The sequence below is a fragment of the Aedes albopictus genome, chromosome 2 (genome assembly GCF_035046485.1).
Source record: "Aedes albopictus strain Foshan chromosome 2, AalbF5, whole genome shotgun sequence".
In the NCBI taxonomy this organism is placed as follows: Eukaryota; Metazoa; Arthropoda; class Insecta; order Diptera; family Culicidae; genus Aedes; species Aedes albopictus.
In genome coordinates, this window is record NC_085137.1 from 303198621 (window position 1) to 303221169 (window position 22549).

At 39.2% G+C, this 22549-nt stretch overlaps 1 protein-coding gene across 1 annotated transcript in view; it reads right to left on the reverse strand.

The window, feature by feature from the left end:
- Positions 1–12956, reverse strand: part of LOC115270206 (uncharacterized) — a 32126-nt gene extending 19170 nt beyond the window's left edge. Inside the window, exon 1 of the mRNA XM_029879462.2 lies at positions 12890–12956. The gene's annotated coding sequence lies outside the window, so the exon portion shown is untranslated. The remainder of the gene's footprint in view (positions 1–12889) is intronic.
- Between the last annotated feature and the right edge of the window lie 9593 nt (positions 12957–22549).

Below are 22549 nucleotides of genomic sequence, written 5' to 3' on the forward strand. Positions count from 1 at the left end.
GTATGATGATTTTACATGTTTTACAACCATACATACATACATTTATTTGTTCAACATCATTAAGACAAGACATAATCAACTATAGTACGCCACAATACTCGGTTTGTGGCTGCCGTTCTCCATCCTCGGTTGCGCCCAATGCTCGCCAGGTCACGCTCCACCTGGTCCGCCCATCGTGCTCTCTGAGCTCCACGCCTTCTTCCTCCTCTCCTCTTCTTGGCGTAACGTTCTCACTGGGACAAAGCCTGCTTCTCAGCTTAGTGTTCTATGAGCACTTCCACAGTTATTAACTGAGAGCTTCCTCTGCCATTTTGCATGTGTATATCGTCTGGCAGGCACGAAGATACTCTATGCCCAAGGAAGTCAAGGAAAATTCCTTTACGAAAAGATCCTGGACCGACCGGGAATCGAACCCGTCACCCTCAGCATGGTCATGCTGAATACCCGTGCGTTTACCGCCTCGGCTATATGGGCGCCTTCTTGTGCCAACCGGATCAGTTGCAAAAACCAGCTTTGCAGGGTTGTTGTCCAGCATTCTTGCAACATGCCCTGCCCACCGTATCCTTCCGGCTTTGGCCACCTTCTGGATGCTGAGTTCGCCGTAAAGTGCAGCGAGCTCGTGGTTCATTCTTCTCCGCCACACACCGTTCTTCTGCACACCACCGAAGATCGTCCTTAGCACGCGTCGCACTAAAACTCCGAGTGCTTCTAGGTCCTCCTCGAGCATGGTCCATGTCTCGTGCTCGTAGAGGATCACCGGTCTTATTAGGAGGCGTTCAAAAATTACGTCCAACATTTGGGGGAGGGTGGGGGGGTTGGTTTGGTTTACAAAAGTGTGACCTGTATTAGGTATACGGAGAATGCGAGACAGAGGAGGGAGGGGGGGGGGGGTCTAGAAATCCCGAAAAGTGATGGACGATCCTGACTATCAGCCGATGCAGACAGGTGGCCAACTTTTCTGCGCCCATCTTGATGAGTTCAGCTGCGATACCATCCTTACCTGCTGCTTTGTTGGTTTTGAGCTCGTGAATGGCATCCTTAACTTCCCTTAGCGTGGGAGTTGGTTCATTTCCGTCCTTCGCTGCACTGGCGTCGTCGTTTCTTCCGTTGCCGTGGGCTCCCGTGCCTACGTTCTCCACGTCATTCAGGTGCTGATCGAAGTGCTGCTTCCACCTTTCAATTACCTCACGTCCGTCCGTCAAGAGGCCTCCGTCTTTATCCCCCTGCATATTTCGGCTCGCGGCACGAAGCCGTTGCGGGATGCGTTGAGCTTCTGATAGAACTTCCGTGTTTCTTGGGAACGGCACAGCAGTTCCATTTCTTCACACTCCGCTTCTTCCAGGCGGCGCTTTTTCTCCCGAAAGAGGTGGGTCTGCTGTTTCTGCTTCTGTTTGTAACGTTCCACGTTCTGTCGAGTCCCTTGCTGCAGCATTACCGCCCTCGATGCGTTCTTCCAAAACCGTTCTGCACTGTAAGTTATCGACTAGCTCAGGCTTACGTTCTCAGGGTCGATCGCATCACTTTCTTGGGGTAGACTTACGATACCATTACCAAAGGAACAACGAGCAACGCCACAGGAAAATCAAGTCCTTCTTCCTAGAAATAACTTACGCAACACAAGAGAAGCTACGCTTATACATATTTATTTAAAGAAAGTTACATAGAAATAGGGGGGGGGGGGGTTCGTTGCGGCCGATGCATTGACGATGGGGCCCATGGGCATGCAGGAGAGAGAGAGAACATGTATTTGGTGTTGGTACTTGCCACTCGCTGGTATTAGTGGAGCTGGGGAAGCCAACCGCGATTCCATCGGTCGGATCGACATCAACGACGGCAGCTGGTGGTTACTTCGGGCGGCTTGCGTGTCGGATGGGACGCTACACTTCCCACTCGCCTCCCTGCTGTTCCAATCGCAGGAGATCAGTCCGTTTGATCCGGCAATCGGCCAGATTCGGATAGCGTCCAGGGGATTCGTGGAATGGCGGCAGGTCTTCTTGACGGTAGGTTCTTGGAGTCGGCTTCACCGACAGGCGTCCTTCACAAGGTGTGGTCCAATAATCGAGGTTCTCTGGTCCAAGTTTCTCGGTGACGTTCAAAGACTCGTGCACGGGGCCTCAACACATCGGATATTGAGCTGCTATGAGCGGGGGTAATCCCACCGGACCTCACAGTAGCCCTCACCTCAATGGCGGTCGTTGAGGCTCTCCCGCCACGTGTGGCGCGACAATAACGGAGGGGGCTCGCCGGCCACCAGCCTTTGACTCGCCACCACTTTCAACACTTTCCTCGATGCCCGGGGGAGGGGTGGTTCGTTGCGGTCTTCCTCGATGCCCGGGGGAGGGATGGTGCCCAGACTCTGTCTACCAGGCCGAGATCACTAGCACATGGGGACACTCCTTGGTCGTGTCCCAAAATTGCCTTCGTCACCGGGTTTTGGGTAACGGGGAAGAAGCAGGATCAATGATCACCCTTTTCGGGGGCCTCAACACTTCTCGGGGCACTTGATGGTCTTCGCAACACTTTTCTGCGGTTGGAGAAAATCACGCACTCTTGGACGCGGTAGATTTAATTGCCTCGCGACGGTAATCGTTCGTTCGACCAATCTCGTCTGATTCTCGCTATTGACTCCCGAGCATCCAACCAATTTCCTTCACCGATCTCCCAGCTCCCGCATCGTTCTCTCGTTCTCTTCTCTTGCTTTCTCCGGAAATCGTGTTACCAACCTCTCCGATACATATATATTTTAGGACAGAAGTGAGAAGTGAGATTGCAACAGGGGGTATTTAGAGGCCTATCTACTATTGGACCGAATTCAAAAAAAGGTGTCTTATCCTACAACTATCTGAACTGATTTTATATAAATAACATCAACAAATTTTAACCTATCTGAAGTTTTTGATATCCGGTAGTACATTAGTCTCATTGTAGCCGTTAGTTACGGTAACAGCACTCTTCGTCAAACCATTCGTTCCGTCGACTCCGTTCCACGTACCCGATGGTGCTCTCTGCTGCGTCGTTGATGGCTGCTTTCAGTGTACTCCAGCAGTCCTCTAGAGGGGCCTCATCGAGCTCGCCCTCGTCTGGCAACGCGGCTTCGAGATTCTGCGCGTATGCTGAGGCGACATCCGATTGCTTCAGTCGCTCTAGGTTGTACCGTGGCGGTCGCCGGTACCGTACATTGTTGATGACGGAGAGTTTTGGGCGCAGTTTGACCATCACCAGATAGTGGTCGGAGTCGATGTTGGCGCCACGATAGGTCCTGACGTCGATAATGTCGGAGAAGTGCCGTCCGTCAATCAGAATGTGGTCGATTTGAGATTCCGTCTGCTATGGTGATCTTCAGGTGTAACGATAAGGGAACTTTGTTGGAAAAAGGTGCTACGTATGGCCATATTTTTGGAGTCGGCGAAATCAATAAGTCGTAGGCCGTTTCGTTCGTCTGCTAATGGGTGCTGAACTTACCAATCGTGGGTCTGAATTCCTCGTCCTGGCCTACCTGAGCGTTCAAATCTCCTATGATGATCTTGACGTCGTGGCTTGGGCAGCGATCGTACTCGCGTTCGAGCTACGCGTAAAATGCGTCCTTGTCATCATCAGTACTTCCGAAATGTGGGCTGTTCAACTTTTTTATGCTGAAGTTGAAGAATCGGCCCTTGATCCTCAACCTGCACATTTTTTCGTCGATCGGCCACCAACCGATCACGCGCCTCTGCATATCACCCATCACTATGAAAGCTGTTCCCAGCTCGCGTGTGTTACCGCAGCTCTGGTAGATGGTATGATTACCTCTAAATGTTCGCACCATGGATCCTGTCCAACACACCTCCTGCAGCGCTACGATGCCGAACCCGCGGTCCTTCAGTAGATCGGCGAGTATGCGGGTGCTCCGCATCGGCAGATCGGCAGTTCCTGTACCGAGTTTCCAATCGCAAGCCTTTTTTGTTCGCTGGGGTCGTTGACGTTGGTCTCGGTTCGTATTATTCTGTTGCTGATTTTCCGTTACAATGGTTTTTTTACGGCTGGCTCGTAGGGCCTGACACCAACCCCCTACTTTCCGGAGGACCATAGTGCACAGTTGAACTTAGAGTCTTTCCCTGGCACTCGGACGTAGATCAGCCGCCCCTAACATGGGGATCAGACGCTGTTGTAAGCCGCTCCTCCTGGAGAACAGACGCTCAGGTTTGCCGAAGCAAACCCCCCCCCTTCCCTGTCAGCCTACGACCAAAGTTCCCACCGGGGTTGGTTACCCGATCTTCCCTAAGATTGCTCATAGTTTCCGGCCGGTACCGCGTGGAGGTAGGGATAGGAGTTGCTGGGCAGAGGCTACCCGAGCAAAGTACAATAACTGACCACTAACAAACTGATAACTAGTGCTCGCTCCTGAACTCATTTTACAATTTTGTGTTATCAACTTGATAATTAATGTTACCACACCTGTCAAACTGAGGGGCATCGTCTTCGACGACAACAGTGGAAGTTAGTTATCCATGACCGTTGCAAATATCTTTTTGATAACAAAATGAGTTTTCATTTGGATGAAATTGGTTGATTTACAGAAATTGTTATCAGGGTGCCTTTGACGATAACAAAATGAGCTATTAAATAATATCTCACGTATACTTGGTTGTTATCATGCTTGTTATGTTGCCTGCTTATTCAGCCAAAATGAGAACAAATTTAGTTAAAAAATTTTGATATCAGATAACTCATTATATTATCCGGTTGTTATGGAACTTTGCTCGGGTAGTGGATCACAATGGGATCTGAATTGCGCAGCATACCCAGCCTTTACCGTGCCATGTTTTACAACCAATTAGTCATATATTTCTGTATAAAATTCAATATTTTCCGAAAAAAACGTGTTAGGCGAACTTCAAAGACACTTTCAATCTTTCGATACCGTGGCAGTATCGCACATACAGTGTATCAAACAATTGTCCGTACAGCAAATTTTTTGTCAAAATAATTTTTCATTGAAATATTTATAACTTTTTTATGCGTCAATCAAAATCGCTGAAATTTCAACCAATCATGAATCATATATTAAAGCTCCAATAATAAAATTTTAAGCGAGATCGAATAAGTTTTCTGAAAGTTATAGAACTTTTAGTAATAGTTTAGTAGTAAAGATTTTTGAATACATTTTTAAAACATTATATCTCAATATGTACTCGATGAGTTTTTTTAATTTTTTTTTGTCTTTACGTTTGAGATTTTATATTCACTACAAAAATATGGAAAATGTGCTTATGTAGTTGATGTTTAAAAATTTACCATATTTTGCGCATATTATCTGCCAAACGTTTTCCATCTATAAAAGTGCATTAACTGAACGAAAAATCCATAGGACCTACTCTTTGTATGTAGTTTAGTAGGTCCTGTATACTGCCGTGAATCGCAAGTCTGTCCCACCTGTTAAAAGTAGGCATTGAGAAAATAGACTTTATAGTTTTTAAACTCGATTTCTATCTTGTACCGACTTTTCGAACCCTCTAAGCAGAATACCCTCTTCGAATGAGTGTAATCAGTTTCGTACCTTGAAATTCCGCCCTGGGCGGAATTAACACACACAGGGCGGAATTAAAAGGTACGAAACTGATTACACTCATTCGATTTCTATGTGGAATTTAAAAAAATCACCATAAATTGAACATTTTTGCGATCATCACGAAACTTTCTCAAATTGTTGTAAACTTGAAAACGTAAGTGAGAAAAATATAAAACTGGCTAAAATATTGTTCGGTTATATACTGCAGGTTACACAAGTTCGTAATAGGTCTGACTTGCGATTACTTTTCATTATGGGACAATCTGACTTGGTGTCGTTTTTCGTTTTTACTGAACTAAATATATATTTTTATTCACGCAGCTGAAAGATCATCCGAAGAAAGATCTAAAACTGCCATTAACTCAATTTTGCTCAAAATGCAGATGGGACAGACTTGCGATAATTTTCCAAATAACACTCTGCACATGTACAGATTTTTCATATTTTTTTTTGTAGTGAATATAAAACCTTAAACGAAGCTATATATATGATATATAATTTATAATATATGATATGATATACAAAGGATGGCCAAAATGTTTGGGATATGCAACTTTTTTTTCTCTCACAAAAAAGTTCATCAAGCTATAACTTTTCATAGAGTGCATCAAAAAATTTCAAATTTTGACTATTTATCAACCTATTATGTGTGCATGATTGGTACAAATTTGGGCTCGATTGATTAATATTTCGCAAAGTTAGAACCGTTCGGGTAAAACACTGTTTTTCAGACAACCCATTTTTGAGGTGTCATATCTCGGAGACCAGTGAACCGAATTGAATGAAATTTTGAACGTACACTAACAATATGTAAATGCTTCACAAACTATTAAAACATAGGTACTTTTTAAATGTTGAAAAAAGTTATTATGGATTGACACTTTTTGGATTTTTCTCGAAAAAATGTCATTTTTTTACATCAATGTCAATAAATTTTAGTGTTGATATCCAAAGATTTTCCACCTCTGTTCTCAAGTTATCTCTAATCAGATATATTAGAGCCTATTTAGATTGATGGAAGAACACATTTAGTAATTTTTGTGTGGTATTGTAAATTTGACTTATTTTCTTCTATATGGGTAAAAATTTCAATCCGGAATAACTTAATTCGCCGTGAGAAATTATTACATTTTATAACGTCGTATTAAGTATCAATATATTGTTGATAAACGTTAAAAAAATCATTCAATTCGGTTCACTGGTTTCCGAGATATGACAGTTCAAAAATTAGTTGTCTAAATAATAGTGTTTTACCCGAACGGTTCTAACTTCGCGAAAAAATAATCAATCGTGCCCAAATTTATACCAATGATGCACAAATAATAGGTTGACAAACAGTCAAAATTTGAGATTTTTTGATGCACTCTATGAAAAGTTACAGCATGTTGAATTTTTTTGTGGGAGAAAAAAAGTTGCCTATCCCAAACATTTTGGCCATCCCCTGTGTGTATAATTTATAAAAATGTGTTCAAAAATCTTATAATTGATTGATTGATATGTCTTTATTAAAGAGACTTTCAGCCCTTGGAAAATCTTTTAATTTAATCTAAGTTTTACTAGAAGTTCTATAACTTTCATAAAACTTATTCGATTTCGCTCAAAATTTTATCAATGGAACTTCTATATATGGGATATATTGTGTGTTTGTTTAAACCCCCTGCGCAGTTAAATTAAACCAATACATTGCTTATTCCCAATTTAATACTAGTTGATATAAATCATTTTTTTTGTATTTACATATTAATTATTTTTCTCTGTAAAATTTTAGTTAAGAAAACGCATGATCATTATATCGAATCAACCTATTAACCACTAGCTGCCTCCTACACCTTCTATTTGCTGTCGGAAATAGTAAGATTTACCTGCCTGGTATTTCATTAAAATTCAAATCGGAAAATGCCAGAGGTGGTGCTGCCCCACCTCAAGTTGCGTTTTGCTACCAACAGTTTTTCAGCACACAAAACGTAACGCTTTTTTAAATTGTTAATTTGATCCGATAAAATTGATATTGACACATTCTACGGGCCCCGTATCATCAATACCAATTTTTCAAAGTTGAGTTATGGCATATTTGACATTTTTATCACATTCTACATTACTTTTGTCATCCAAAAATGTATTCGACATGATATTAGTGTTACGATAAATATAAATTGAATGACGATTAAGATTAACATTAAAATCGTGATTTTAAGTCTTTTAGGCACACTTATCATCCAAACTATCGTATTTTAAACACCAACACACTGATTTTTCAAAAGTCTTCCATCATCTGTAGATAAATGTATGTAGATTTTTAAGCATAAAAAGATTTTTAATCGGAAGATTTTACAACTCTGAAATATGGCTGATCATAGTATGGGTTTTTATTGCGTTGTAACGTCACGAAAAATCAACATTTTTAAATTTTATTCAAATACGGAAAACGTTACAAATATGAAATTTTGTATGCTCCTTGTACTCGAAAAGATCTTTCAAATGAGATTAAAAAAAAAGAAAATCAGTTCACGGAAGCCTGAGTTTCACCTGGTTGAAGTTTGCGTTGTAACGTCACGAAAAAAAGTTCTGTGGAAAAGGCCAAATCTTTCTTGCTTGGACGGCTTCTGAATTGGACAAACGTAGTTCTATATTCAAAACAGTTTCATTCTCGTTGTGTATGAGCTCTTTTTCGAGATATCGTTTATAATACGCATTGCCGATTAATAAACTACGTAGACATTTGAAGGACGGGGAGATGGTGTTTGGCCATAATCTACTATGTAATTGTACTGCGATATTGTAAATTTTTTTAATCGTAATCTAGTACCACTCAAACCGAAAATTTCTGTGATATGAGTGGCCAACAGACGAAACACTGACGAAATTACAAAGTTATTAAGTTGGTCAAAGACTTACAGTTGATGGATAGTTTGAGAGAGAACTTACAAGTTTTAAATTTCATACATCTCAGGATCCCTTTTACATAGAAATACGATTTTTTCGGCAAAGTTTTTTGGTAAGTAATGGACTTGCAGTTGATTTACCAATAGATGCGAGATTTTGCCACTAGAAGACGTTAGTTTCCATTTTGCAAAAGCAGGCAAGGGATTAGAATTTCTTGAAAAGTATTCTACAAGCTGGAACTTTTTTCACTTTGGACATATTGTATTCAAATCAAATTGTAATCAAAGATCAATATATAATGCTTAACTTTTAAAATTTTATTTGATTTGACTCACTTATTCCTTAGATATAAGACTTAATAGAACACAGTCAAAAATATTATTGTGCTTAAAGCGCTCCATCTTTGTGTAGAGCTAACCAATCAAGTCCAAAATTGTAGATATTACAGATAACAAGATGAGGAAGTATCAGTCAAAATTTGAGAATTTTTGATATATTTTATAAAAAGTTTCGACTTGTTGAATGTGTTTTGGGTAATTAATAAAGATGGCATGCTTTTGAAAACTGAAACCACTACTGTGTGGCAGAAATTAATAACATACGGCTATTAAACTGAAAGTCTAGTGATCTACCAAACAACTTTAATGAAGCAACCATCTTTCCAATTAATCACGATCCTGAGATAAGTAAAACTAAAAATGCGTATGCCCTCTAGCGCCTCCTAGTGGAAGGATTTGAAATCATACGGCCCATCAATTGAAAGTTCTTGACCAGCCAAACAATTTCGTCGAGGACACCAACTGTCTAAATTTTAGGATCTTGAAATATATGGGATGGATATTACGTCAGTGTTACATCTATTTTTGATATAACGAGAATCACCAACAAACAGACGTAACACCTACGAAATTGAAACTCATATGTATCTCGGGACTCTAATTACTTAGACTTAAGACTTTTAGAATGTTGATGTCTTTGGAAAAGTTGTTTATCTTGTCCAGAATTTTCAGTTTACAAGCCGTTTGGTTCAAGTTTCTAACTGACTAGTGGTAGTTGAAATTTTGAAAAATAGTGCACTTTATATTTATTCAAAAAATATTCAACATGTTGTAACTTCTTATAAAGTGCCCAAAGATTTTGCCAAAAAATAGTTTCTTAACTAATCAAAATTTGTTGAAAACTTTTTGAGAAATTCTAAATTATTGTAAACTTTTAATAAGCATCTCTCAGTGTGTCTGAATCTCACATCCAATAGTAAATCAGCTGTTAGTTTTTGACTTATTGAACAATTTTACCGAAGACACTAAGGGCCGATTTCTTCACCTCGGCTTAACCGGTAAGCCAGGCTTACCCATACAGTTAAACCTGGCTTAACGCTTAAGCCAGGGTGAAGAAATCGCCCCTAACTCTCTGAGTAATTATGACTCTGACATAAATATGATGGATTTTTTTTTTGTCAGAATTAGGTCTATTTGTCTCTGGAATCACATAAATTGATGCCCCTAAGTGGTATTCAGATCCTCAGGTATGTCTTTGGTTCAATAACTGCTCGCACATCTTAAAGCGTTTTTAATTGAATCAATGACATTGCATAAATTATTGAAAAAATGTTTAATTCGACGGCGTGATTAGTTTTATGCTGAAAAATTTAAATATCTGGCGGTGCGAAGTATTGGATATCAACGGTTTAGTCTTTGGGACAATATTAGATGAATATGGGTGGTACTAGGCCGAAGATGGGTACCATTAACCTTCATGAAGGAGTTTTCATACTGCTGATAGCAATAACTTAGCCCTCCGAGCCATTTATCACAAAACGGATTTTTAATAGAATAAAGTTGCTCTGGGAGCAGTAAAAATAATGCAATAATATATTCACAAATTCGGGCAATTTTGTCTGATTATTCTGAATAAAAAATGATGTGCATTTTCGTGACGTTACAACGCGAGCAGAACCCTGATTGAAACTGAACGTTGTAACGTCACGAAATGTAAAAGTCGATTATCCAAAAAACGAATCCGAAATGTAAATGTTTTATTTCACTGCATTGAAGAACAAACCAATAAATTTCAATGGTGGGAGAAATTTTCAGTTTAAGGACAGACTTGTTAGAATCCCAACATGGCCGCCACAATGGCCACCTTTGGCACCTACTCACGATTTCGAGGGCACAAATCTCTTCGTAATCAAAACCAGCGCACCTCTCTCATCTCTCTTCTTGGCGTAACGTCCTCCTGGGACAAAGCCTGCTTCTCAGCTTAGTGTTCTATGAGCACTTCCACAGTTATTAACTGAGAGCTTCCTCTGCCAATGACCATTTTGCATGTGTATATCGTGTGGCAGGCACGAAGATACTCTATGCCCAAGGAAGTCAAGGAAATTTCCTTTACGAAAAGATCCTGGACCGACCGGGAATCGAACCCGTCACCCTCAGCATGGTCATGCTGAATACCCGTGCGTTTACCGCCTCGGCTATATGGGCCACCTGATCTTCTTATTTTAGACTTATTACAAGTGAGCAAGAACAGAATAATAGAATACTTTGTTGTGTGAAGCTTGCTTCTTGAGATTTGTGCGTTTGAAGTTTTGATGCACTGTTAAAGCGGGATGTTAAGAAGTTTGTCCTTAAAATACAAATCCGAGCAAATTTTTCAAGATGTTGGTTGCGCGGTAGAGGGGGTCGAATTCTAGCGCGTTGTAACGTCACGCTACTAATACGCATTTTAAACAATTTTTTCTAATGAAAACTAAATGTTAAACAGGTCAAACATATCGGAAATTTTACAAGGAATCTGAATATGATAAAATATTTTGAGGTTTACAGTCGTTTTTATGAATTAAAGTACAAAATCTGACTACGGATGCGTAGAAACGTTGTAACGTCACGGTAGAATGTGCCTTATCTCGACGGCGTGATGAGTTATATGCTGAAAAATTTAAATATCTGGCGGTGCAAAATAACGGATCTCAGCGCGCTAGTCTTTGGAACAAAACTAGAAGAATATGGGTGATACTAAACAAAAGATGGGTGCCGGTGTCATTAACCTTCATGAAGGAGTATTCATACTATTGATAGCAATAACTTGGCCCTCCGAGCCATTTATCACAAAACGGATTTTCAATAGAATAAAGTTCCCCTTGAAGCAGTGAAGATAATGCAATGATATATTCACAAATTGGGGTAAATTTGGCTGATTATTCTGATTCTAACATGATGTGCATTTTCGTGACGTTACAACGCGAGCAGAACCCTGTTTGAAACTGAACGGGCGTTGTAACGTCACGAAATGTAAATGTCGATCATTCAAAAACAAATCCGAAATTTAAATGTTTTATTCCATTGAATTGAAGAACAAACCAATAAATTTCAATGGTGGAAAAAAAATCAAAATACATAACATAAAAATTCGAGCAGATTTTTTAAGATGTTGGTAGCGCGTTAGAGAGGGTCGGATTCTAGCGCGTTGTAACGTCACGCTACAAATACGCATTTTAAACACGTTTTTCTAATGAAAACTAAATGTTCAATAGGTCAAATATATCAGAAATTTTACAAGGAATCCGAATATGAAAAAATATTTTGCGGTTTACGCTCGTTTTCATGAGTTATAGAGGAAAATCTGACTACGAATGCGTCAAAACGTTGTAACGTCACGGTAGAATGTGTCTATTACGCGGATCAAAAGTTGGCGTCTCTTAGTCAAATATGCAAACTAACTTTCAAAACGATAGGGTCCCATAAAATCATCCTAATCTTAGTTATTTTGCCACATTTGCTAAGGGGGTGCATATCCCCCCCCCTCCCACTGCCCTATCAGGATAATTTTTGCGAATGTCCAAGGGCTCCTCTAATTGTTGATATCAAAGCATTCAAATAATAATTATTGTAGTAGGAATGTATTATCATGGCCACTGCATCTTCATTGATCTTGTGTCCCATATCTTGACCTTTTTTGATTCAGTGTCAATAATCAAGAAGTAAAGAATTCAATTGTATATCATTCATCAACACTGAATACACAAGATGTCAATGCATTCATCAAAGCTAAAGCTTTCTTGCTCTAAGTTCTACCAGTTTCATGTCACACGGACGGAACACATCAGTGATGTTCTTACACATATGTTTCATACAGTCAGTCGACGAAGCATAAGAAATTTAATATCCTGATTGAGACATAAAAGCAAACACTTGCAGGTCCTATCAGGTTGCAGCGCAAAACACGAACACTCATACTGCGAACGAAAGCATTTCATATCGTTCTAGGGTTGGGACGGCAGGAAAAGCGTGCGGAAAGAAAAGGAAATGATACACCTGTTTTTTTTTATTTGGGGCACACAGGTCTAACTCCAAAACTAACTACGCAAGGAAAATAATGCTATCGAACTTCTTCACCACCATTTAGGAAAGCAAAATGGGTTTGAATTCAACATAATTGATCACTTTAAAGTTCACTTACCTTCCTAATAAATGTTTGACCTTGTTTTCTTTATTTCCTTTCTGGTGGCACAAAACAGATGGAGAAAGGTAGTCTCCAAAATTATTCCAATATTATGATAAGCACGGTGGACCATAGTATTTTTTCACTCTTATCAAATGTTACTGGAATCGATTTGCCTCTTATACAACGTTCTGCCAACAACATTTATCACCAAAACTGCATCCTTTTATCTTCGTGAAGAAAAACTTGATTTTTGCACCAATAATTCAATCCAACTTTACAAATGGGATAAGGAAAATATGGGTGACTCCGATCTCGCCCCGATACATAATGATATCAGCAGCATACCTACGAACTCAACTCGCATCGCATCAGGATGTTTTTCACAATAGTGTCCTTCAAAGTGATATAGACGTTCGCTGTTGACAGGACAATTTGACAGGATCCTGGTTTGTGCTGTTTCACATTCAGATGGCTTGGTGGAGACATGCGCATTGGGGACATTGGTAATTTTGGCGGGAAACAGATACAAATTAAAAACTGGCGATACTCAGCTATGAGTTGAGAACATTCTTATTTTTTACTAGGTAGGCATACATCGTCAAATCCATCATTTTCTCAATGAATTCGGAAAGGTGGTTGTGTACTTAGAACGCTTCAATGGTCGATGATAGCCGAGTGTCTAAATCACTTTACTGGAAATGCTGAGCTTCCATCTCCTTCCATGTTTTTTTTACTAGGTATTTCACTAATCGAGATGGTTCGATGAGATAGGTACTAAACAACAAGGGGATTTATGGGGATTTAAGAGGGATTTCGGAGGGATTTTAAGAAGATTCAGAGTTTTTTCGGCGGATTTCAGAAACGTTACGGAGGCGTTACATAGGCGTTTTCGGCAGTTGCGGGGAGCCTAAAATGCGTTACATGGGGTCTCAGGGTGTTTAAGGGGGAGTTCGGAGGCAAGAAGCTTCAGAGGATATTCAGTGGGTTTCCAAATCGTTACAGAGGCGTTTTTGGGGATTTCTGAATTCCTATATTGCCCCCGAAACTCCAAGCGCCATCTTTAATTCCAAAATGGCCTAGGATAACAGGTTTCAACATCAACTCAATGAGTCATGTCCGAAAATATCCATATGGCATGAGTCTTTTTGATTTATTAAACGTGGGCCGTAACTATTTATTTGGGAGCCACTGACTTTTGTTTCGCTGCTCGATTGGTGGTTATGACCCTCGGAACGCACAATCCGAAAATCTTCGACTCCACTTCATCACACTTCCGGTTCCTTATACACATGTCCCGTTCGCAGTTTTCGGAACCAATGAGATATCATTAGTTCACCAAATTTGTTATCCCACTACATTTTTTGTCGTGTTAAAAAAATGTCACCCATGATTGTTTCGTTTAATACCCCAAGTTGTACCAAAGGTTCGCCGGCATTGCCCGAAGGCCATAGAAGCTTTCTTGATTCTGAACTCAACATGAGGTGTCCAGGAAAACTTGGAATCAAGAATGACTCCAACGTACTTTACCTGTTCAGTCACATTGATTTCAGAATCAAAGAGATGTAAAGGTCATACACCATTACGGTTTCGCTTTTCCGTGAAAAGAACAATAGATGTTTTACTCGGATTTACCGAAAGGCCATGTTGGCGACACCAATCCTCAACTACCTCAAGAGCGTTTTGCATGAGGTCGAAAAGGGTGCTGATGCACATACCGACCAACAATGTTAGGTAGTCGTCGGCAAAACCATTAGTAGGAAAACCGCTATTATTGAGTTGCCTCAATAGCGTATCTGCTACGAGATTCCACAAAAGTGGTGATAAGACTCCCCTTTGGGGGCATCCACAAACACTCAATTTCCTAATCGCCGCTTGACGCAATGTCGAGAAGAGATGTCGGTTTTTGAGCATTTGGTGAATCCAATTGGAAATCATTGGAGATATACCATGACCCCGTGCGGCTTCCAGTATGGCATCGAAAGGCACGTTGTTAAAGGCACCCTCGATATCTAAAAAAACACCCAAGCAGGATTGCTTTTGAACGAATGCCTTCTCGATATCGTAAACAACTTTGTGTAAAAGAGCCACAGTGGACTTTCAGAATGGTAAGTATGTTGGTTCACATGAAGAGGCACATTGACCAGATGAACATCACGGATGTGATGATCGACAATGAGTTCTAAGCATTTCAGAAAAAAGAGGTCAAACTGATAGGTCTGAAGCTCTTTGCTTCTTTATACGACGCACGACCCACTTTCGGAATAAACTTTACAGTAATATTCCGCCAGGATTTGGGAATATACCCTGTATCAAAAATGCAAACTAGTAGTTGTTTCAAAACATGTTTGAAATGATCAAATCCCTTATGAAGCAAAATAGGATAAATCCCATCTGCCCCAGGAGATTTGAAAGGAGCAAAGCTATTAAGTGTCCATTCAATCGATTATAAAGTTATGATACTCCGAGCCGAAGCTTAAGAATCATAACTACAAGAAAAGACATCAGGTTCATCCGAAGATGTAATATCCACACATCCGGGGAAGTGTGTACTGAATAAACATTCCAAAACTTCCTCATCAGAGGAAGTGAAATCACCATTTGGCAAACGAAGTTCGTTCACTTGAAAATCCTTAGATTTTGCAAGGATTTTGTTCAATCGACTGGCTTCACTCAGACTGGAAACATTTGTACAAAGGTTTTTCCAGCCGGATCGTTCAGCAGACCGAAGAGCTTTCTGGTAGGCCTTGCAAGCCGACCTGAAAGCCTTCGATCCAGCCGAACATCGTTTGTTCCAACTCTTTCTTCATTATTTCCTGAGCTTCGCCAGATCAGAGTCCCACCAAGGGGTTCCTCTTGTGGTCTTCACAGACCGCAGAGGGCAAGCTTCTTCAAAAGCTTCCATGATGAAGGCCGTTGTAGTATCAACGGCTTCATCTAAATCACTTGGAGTGTCAATTGATGGTGAGTATCCATGAAATTTGGCTGCAACCAAATCGGTAAAGAGATCCCAGTTAGTTGACCAGGGGTTCCTGAAACGCAAAGTTTGCGAAGTAACATTCACATGCTCAAACAAGATGTAGCGATGGTCAGATAAAGATTCTTAATCTGACACAGCCAATTGGTCAGCTCGTGACTAATTCTGCTAGAGCAAAAAGTTATTTCTAACACTTCCTCTCTAGCAGATACCATGAAGGTTGGGCGGTTGCCTATGTTAAGTAATCCAAGATCTGTACTACTTAAGTATTCCATTAAACTGGGGCCTCTAAATTGATGTCTGAGCTGCCCCAGATTATATGATGAGCATTAGAATCACTACCAACAATTAGCGGAAGGCCTTTTGAAGTGCAGTATGCAATGACTTGCTTGAAAGCATCCGTAGGGGATGGTTCATCATGCGGTAAATAAACCGAACAATAAACGTATTTCGTGTTGAGGTTTCCAACAGATACATCGATTGTGATAGCACATACATCTCTAGTAGTTAGTTCAGAGATGAGCGTAGCAACGATTGCGTTGATGACAAGCACACATGCTCGAGGCATGACACGTGAGTTTGCCATTTCAATTTTACTGAAAGTAGCAAACACCGGATTCACACGGTTTCCTAGATAGAAATTCCCCTTACGAAAGTAAGACTCTTGGACTAACGCCACTTGGGCTGAACCAAGTCTACAAAGATTGATCGTTGCTGTTCATTTGCGCAGAAGATTGATCTGAGCTTTCCTAACCGTAGCCACTACCCAATCTAGGCAAGATTAAACTCTCAACAATCACAGCACAAAAAAGAACAGCAACAATAAAGCCAGATCGGTATCGATTTGAGTGCGCCAAAGGTGAGGATGCACAGAACACAGTGTAAAACGCATAATACGAAACCATATAGGTGAAAATTTAAACTAATTAATAACATCTTCATAATCCCGCCCTTATTCAGCCTCAAGTATGAGATTGAAGAAGGGCAGCTGATTGTCTCGGAGAAAAACAAGGTCCACCGCTCTATTGCTCCGGTTAGCGCAGTAAGGGCAACATACTGTGGAGGTTGCCCTGGTACTCCACAGGCTCCGTTTGCGATTAGGTTTTTATAAGACCCCCCTAACCGTTCATTCCTAGGCACGGCCCGAGCAGAGGAGAATATCAAGTTAATAACTACGAAATCACATAACCTGTTTTTATATCTTGTTTTGTTATTATTGAATTATCAAGGCATAGCTTTTCCATAACAAATTTTGTTGGACATTCTCATTTTGTTATAATCAAGCTATTGATATACATTAACTAAATTACATTTAAATAACATGTTTTGTTGAAGTACAAGTTTAGTTATTAATACTAATTTATGTGGGTTGGCTCTTTTCGGTGACAAATAAATAAATTAGTAAAATTCCACGGTGATCAATCCCGACATAAATTAGTAAAATACCGCGGTGATCAATCCCGATCAGTACAAGTTTAGTTATTGTTGTAGTGTTGATATACTTATCAGCAATAGCACAACAGTAACAAGTTTTGAAATTACAGCAACAAATCGACAATTATGGCCTGTCCCTTTGTGTTGTTCAATTTTTGTATTCAGTTAAGAAGGAAATTTCTGAACGACTCCTTTTAAAAATTCCTTAAATAATTTTCGGATAAGCACTTGGAAGTTCTGGAGAAACTTTCGATAAATCCCTGAAGAAGTCTTCAAAAGAACTCCTCGCGTAATTTTCTTAGAAATTTCGAAGGTAATTCTTCTGAGCATTTATTAGAATTCTTGGCAGAATCTTTTGAAAAACTCCTGGAGAATCTTTCGGAAAAACTCCTGGTGAAACCCTCCAAGAAATTTTCAGAGAAATCATAAGATGAACTTCAGGATTAATGATCACAGGAAATTCTGAAGAAATCCTTGAAGGGATTCTATGCAGTATTCTGGAGGAATTTCTAGGGGATTCTTTGAAAATCCATGAAAGATTCCGTAGAAGAACACCCGGAGAAATTTCTGGAAGATTTTTGGAATCATTTATGGGAAAGTTTATGACCAAATCTGTCGACGAATTTCTAGAAGAATTTTATGACAAAGTCACTTGATAAATATATAAGGAGTTTTTGACGGAATCATTAGAGAAATAAATAGAGGAATTTTAGAAAAAAAAATATGGCAAAAAATTCTGGTGAAAATCCTGTGAATCATCAGAGGAAGTTCAGGAGAAATCATAGAAAATTTTTTGGAGGAATCCTTGTAGAATCCAGGAGGAATATTCGACATAATTCTTGAATCCAGGGAAAAATCGGAGGAATTAAAACAAAGTTTCCAGAAAAATTGTAATAATCAGTACAATATTTCCAATATCTCAAAAAAATTCTGCAAAACTGTTGAGCATTCTAAAAATTCTTCAGTTTCCATGCTGAAAAAAAAAACAAAACAAAAGTCACAAATTGCTATCGACGATCAAACTTTTTCAAGTACACGTTGTAGGGAGACGGATTGAAATACGTTCGGTTCAGTCTTGAACTCTCTTTATTCTGACATTACTCAGTAACTAAATAAATCACGGCCTGCTACAGTTCGGCCATTCTGACAGCACACATCGTCCTCGATGTGAATATCCATTCCAACATCTTTTCTCTTAAGCTCCAACTTGGTGACATATTCTTCGAGTTGTAATGCGGCTCCTCCCTTGACAGTGTAGGTAGTACCTATGCGTCTTCTCACACCATTGCTGATTTTACAACTATAATAACTAACTTCGTCCATTCCGTAACTTCCTTCGCCGGCGGCTGCATGAAATGTGCCACACTCTCTCTTCCTTGAGACTCCAAATCGATGACTAAATCTTCGATGTTGTAACGTATCCCGTAACTCCTCTCGCCGACATCGTTCGAGAGTAATGGTCGGTGAAGACCCGCTTCAAGATTCACAGTTGATGATACTTTTTGTGGATAATCCAATCTTCAGTTAATTTAATTCCTCCTCACAATCTTGCGTATTGTATTCTAGAACAATAACTCCAAAATTTTGATGAAACAGTTCCGGGCTGGTTCCATCCCACTTCTGAAATGTAGGGAGACGGATTGAAATACGTTCGGTTCAGTCTTGAACTCTCTTTATTCTGACATTACTCAGTAACTAAATAAATCACGGCCTGCTACAACGTGTTGATTTCAAAACCGTGCTTTGAAAACAATTCAAGTAGAACAGTTCATAAATTACAGGTGGAAATCGAAGCTCGTCGTATTTGATAATATAGAAATTACTAAAGTTCGGTTATCTTGCGACTTCAAATCTCTTAGAATGAATTAAAAGCTGAATATAGTATTTTTCGATCATTTGAAAATATTTCTTACGTCAGAGTGATGAACCTCATGTTATTGGCGGGCTTGTGAGACAAAGCGAATAATTGTATATAATAAGTATTAAAACTTATTTAGTAACGAGTTTGATATCATAGCAAATTCTGCTCTCCGATTATTATCAATAACATATTAATATCAAAATTTGTTATTGAAATATTTTCCGAATTCACTGTTATTAAGTTGTTATTGAAACTAACATAACAAGTTATTGAAATGGTTTCCCAGGAACATTTTTTTGTTATGGAATTTGTTATTTTGCCGCTTATGACAGACAACTTTATAACACAATATGTTATGGTAATGACTTAGAAATAATCGATTTTATTATTCAGTTATTTTGCCCAAATAACACAGCTCCTTATGCTGTTGTTATTCCCTTCTGCTCTTCTGCTCGGGGGTAAGCATAAAGACGCATAACACCTTGAATTAGGGGTCACCTGATTAGTGGACTCCTACCACTGAAACAGGCGGTCCGTAGTGCTATTCTTAGCCAGTTGAACTAACCACTACCGACACTACACAGCTATCTAGGCTGATCGGGAAAAGAAGTTAATATTAATGATCAACTTCATACGGGCCCGAAAAGCCCATCATCTTATATATACACTTTCTTGCAAAATTTCATCAACTATGATCTTCATGATTTTCATGTGCGATGTTTGCCTACTCATAACTTTTTAATTTCTCTGCCAATTTTCATGAAAGTTTCACAGAAGGTAGTTGATTATGTCTATATTATGCATACAAAATTTGATGATTATTGGTATAATACTTTCAATAGTACAATTGAAACAATAAAGGGTGCTGACTAATTGCTGTCTGAGGGGCTAAAATCACGTTCAGTCCCAATACATGTTTCGACTATAAAATTATTAATAGTGCATCAATTCTTTTGAAATTTCGCCTATGCAACAAATGTAGATTGAGAGGTATGTGTTCAAAATTTCAGCCATTTTATTAGCCAAACAAAACACAAGCAAAACTAGGGTCAGCACAAATTACAATGGCGCACATTCTACTCTTTCATTGCTACAACAAAAAGACCTGCATCGATTCACATGAAATTTTGTAGGTGAAATGAACACATCTTAAGATGTTATTAGGCTAAATTTGAGCAATTTTCATGTATCTCTTGCAGAGTTACAGTTGTATTTCTGTGTCCCAATTATTGCGGATACAGGCTTTAGTACCTTATTAGTAATTGTGCGATATGGCTCCAACAAATCTCATTTTCTTTTTTTTGTCACAGGCAGTGCCGCATTTACAAATGTGGGGGCCCGGGGCCACAGTGTTGTTGGGGCCCCCAACATATTTTTTTTCATTGTAGAAAAATCCAGAAAATTTGAAAAATTCTTCCAAAAATTAGGGTTGTTTTTGGAGAAATTAATCTAGCTTAATTAGCGTAACTAGAAAAAAAGGCAATCTAGGCATAACAGAGATACAGATATGAAAATTTAGTCTGAAGACGATAGTAAAAGAAATTTTATCAAGTAAATAACGCTTTATCCGAGAGTGTTCATAGCAATAGATTCCATTGATCAAGTCGATTCATGAGAAAGTCCTTTAAGAAATTTTAAAATAGATTTTATAGGAGACATTTATAGCGCTATCTTAGGGGGCGTTATTGCAAAAGCTCTAAATATAATTTCTTGCGGAATCATTGATGAAATCTATAGAGTTGCTAACCGATTATCAGGTTTCTTTTTTTTTGAGTAGCATAAGCATTTCTAACGCGACTTCGAGAGGAGTTTCTGGTGAACGCGCAAAATAATTGTTAAGAACTCTTTGTGAAACTTCAAGAGGCATAAAGTCCATAGTGGTATTTTACGCGGAAATTCTACTAAAAGCTGCTGAAGAAATTTCATTGGAAATCGGCGCAGTATCATAACGTCCGAGGCCATAAAGTCCCAGGACTTTATGGCGCATTTTTCCGGGGCATAACGTCCGAACTTGCAGATACGCCACGAAGTCCAAGGAAAGAAGGCACATAGGATATTATGACGCATCCAAACTTTTGGACGCTATTTCGCAAAAAAACGCGACTTAATGTCCGGGACTGTATGGCCTCGGACGTTGTGACCCGGCCCCTTGGAAATCCATAATAAGTTCCTGATGCAATTTCTGTTTTATTTTAAATAAAACTATAAGTAACATCTCGTATTAATCTTTGGCGGACGAATGTTTAGCCAATTTAAACAAAAAGTGGTTGCAAAACTTCAAATATTTCAGGATTTTTCAAGAATTTCTTCCCAAATATCTACTGCAATTTTCATAAGGAACCTATGGATTTGTTAGGAGTTCGCCTTAAATTACACATTCACGCCAGGAAGAAAAAATCGTCATGAATTTAATCATATTAAAGACAATCGGACCAGATCTTTGCGAAAAAAAAACGCCTAAAATACTTGCTAGTACCTTCAAAGAAAAGTTTGAACAATTCTGGGATTCGATTTGAATAATTTATAAGTTTGGTAAGCGGAATCAAGCTCTACAACTCTACAAAAATTTGTCTTTATTCTGATAGAAACACTTGCAAATATTCAAAGAACTATGTAGGAAATGATCAAAAGCAATACTAATAATTTTCTACAGAAAATTACACGGATTTTCAGCAGAAACTTTTTGGCTGTCTATTCTATAGAGTTCAAGATTTCATCCAGAATTCATGTGAAGATGATCATTCCGAGCCATAAAAATCTTAACAACTTTCAGAAGAAGTTTAAAATTTTATAAAAAGGCAGAAATCTGCTTCTTTCTAATTTGAAGCACAATATTTTACACACACACACATTTTGAGAGTAGAAGTACTTGTGATAAAAATAAAATCTGATGTTTCTAGCCCTACTTTTTTTTCGCTTCCCATTTGAAGTTAGATTTTGTGGGGGCCCCTAAAATGTGGGGGCCCGGGGCCATGGCCCCCCTGGCCCCTCCTTAAATCCGGCCCTGGTCACAGGGCTTGTTGACTCTTCAAGAGGAGGTGGTGTACAATAAATAATAAATGTATTTGGTGAAAAAAAAAATACCTAAACAATTGGGCAAAATCGTTAAACTTATCGGATTTCTTATGAAGCGACTCTAATTTCACTTCAAAATTTTGAAATTTCGCGAATAATTTAATTGTGCTCCCCCCTCAAAATGTTGAATTCTGACCAAAAGATGCTGCAACGGCTGCACGTTAATCCTTATGCCCAATATTACATCTGCAGCATCATGACGAGCCAGAGTTTTTTTTTTGAATCAACTCCATCAGGACGCTCTACAATAAATTCTCATCAATCCTACAGCAACATAAACGCAAAAAAGAAAATTCTCGCATTGTAAGCTTCTTGCGTTGTACCCTCAGCT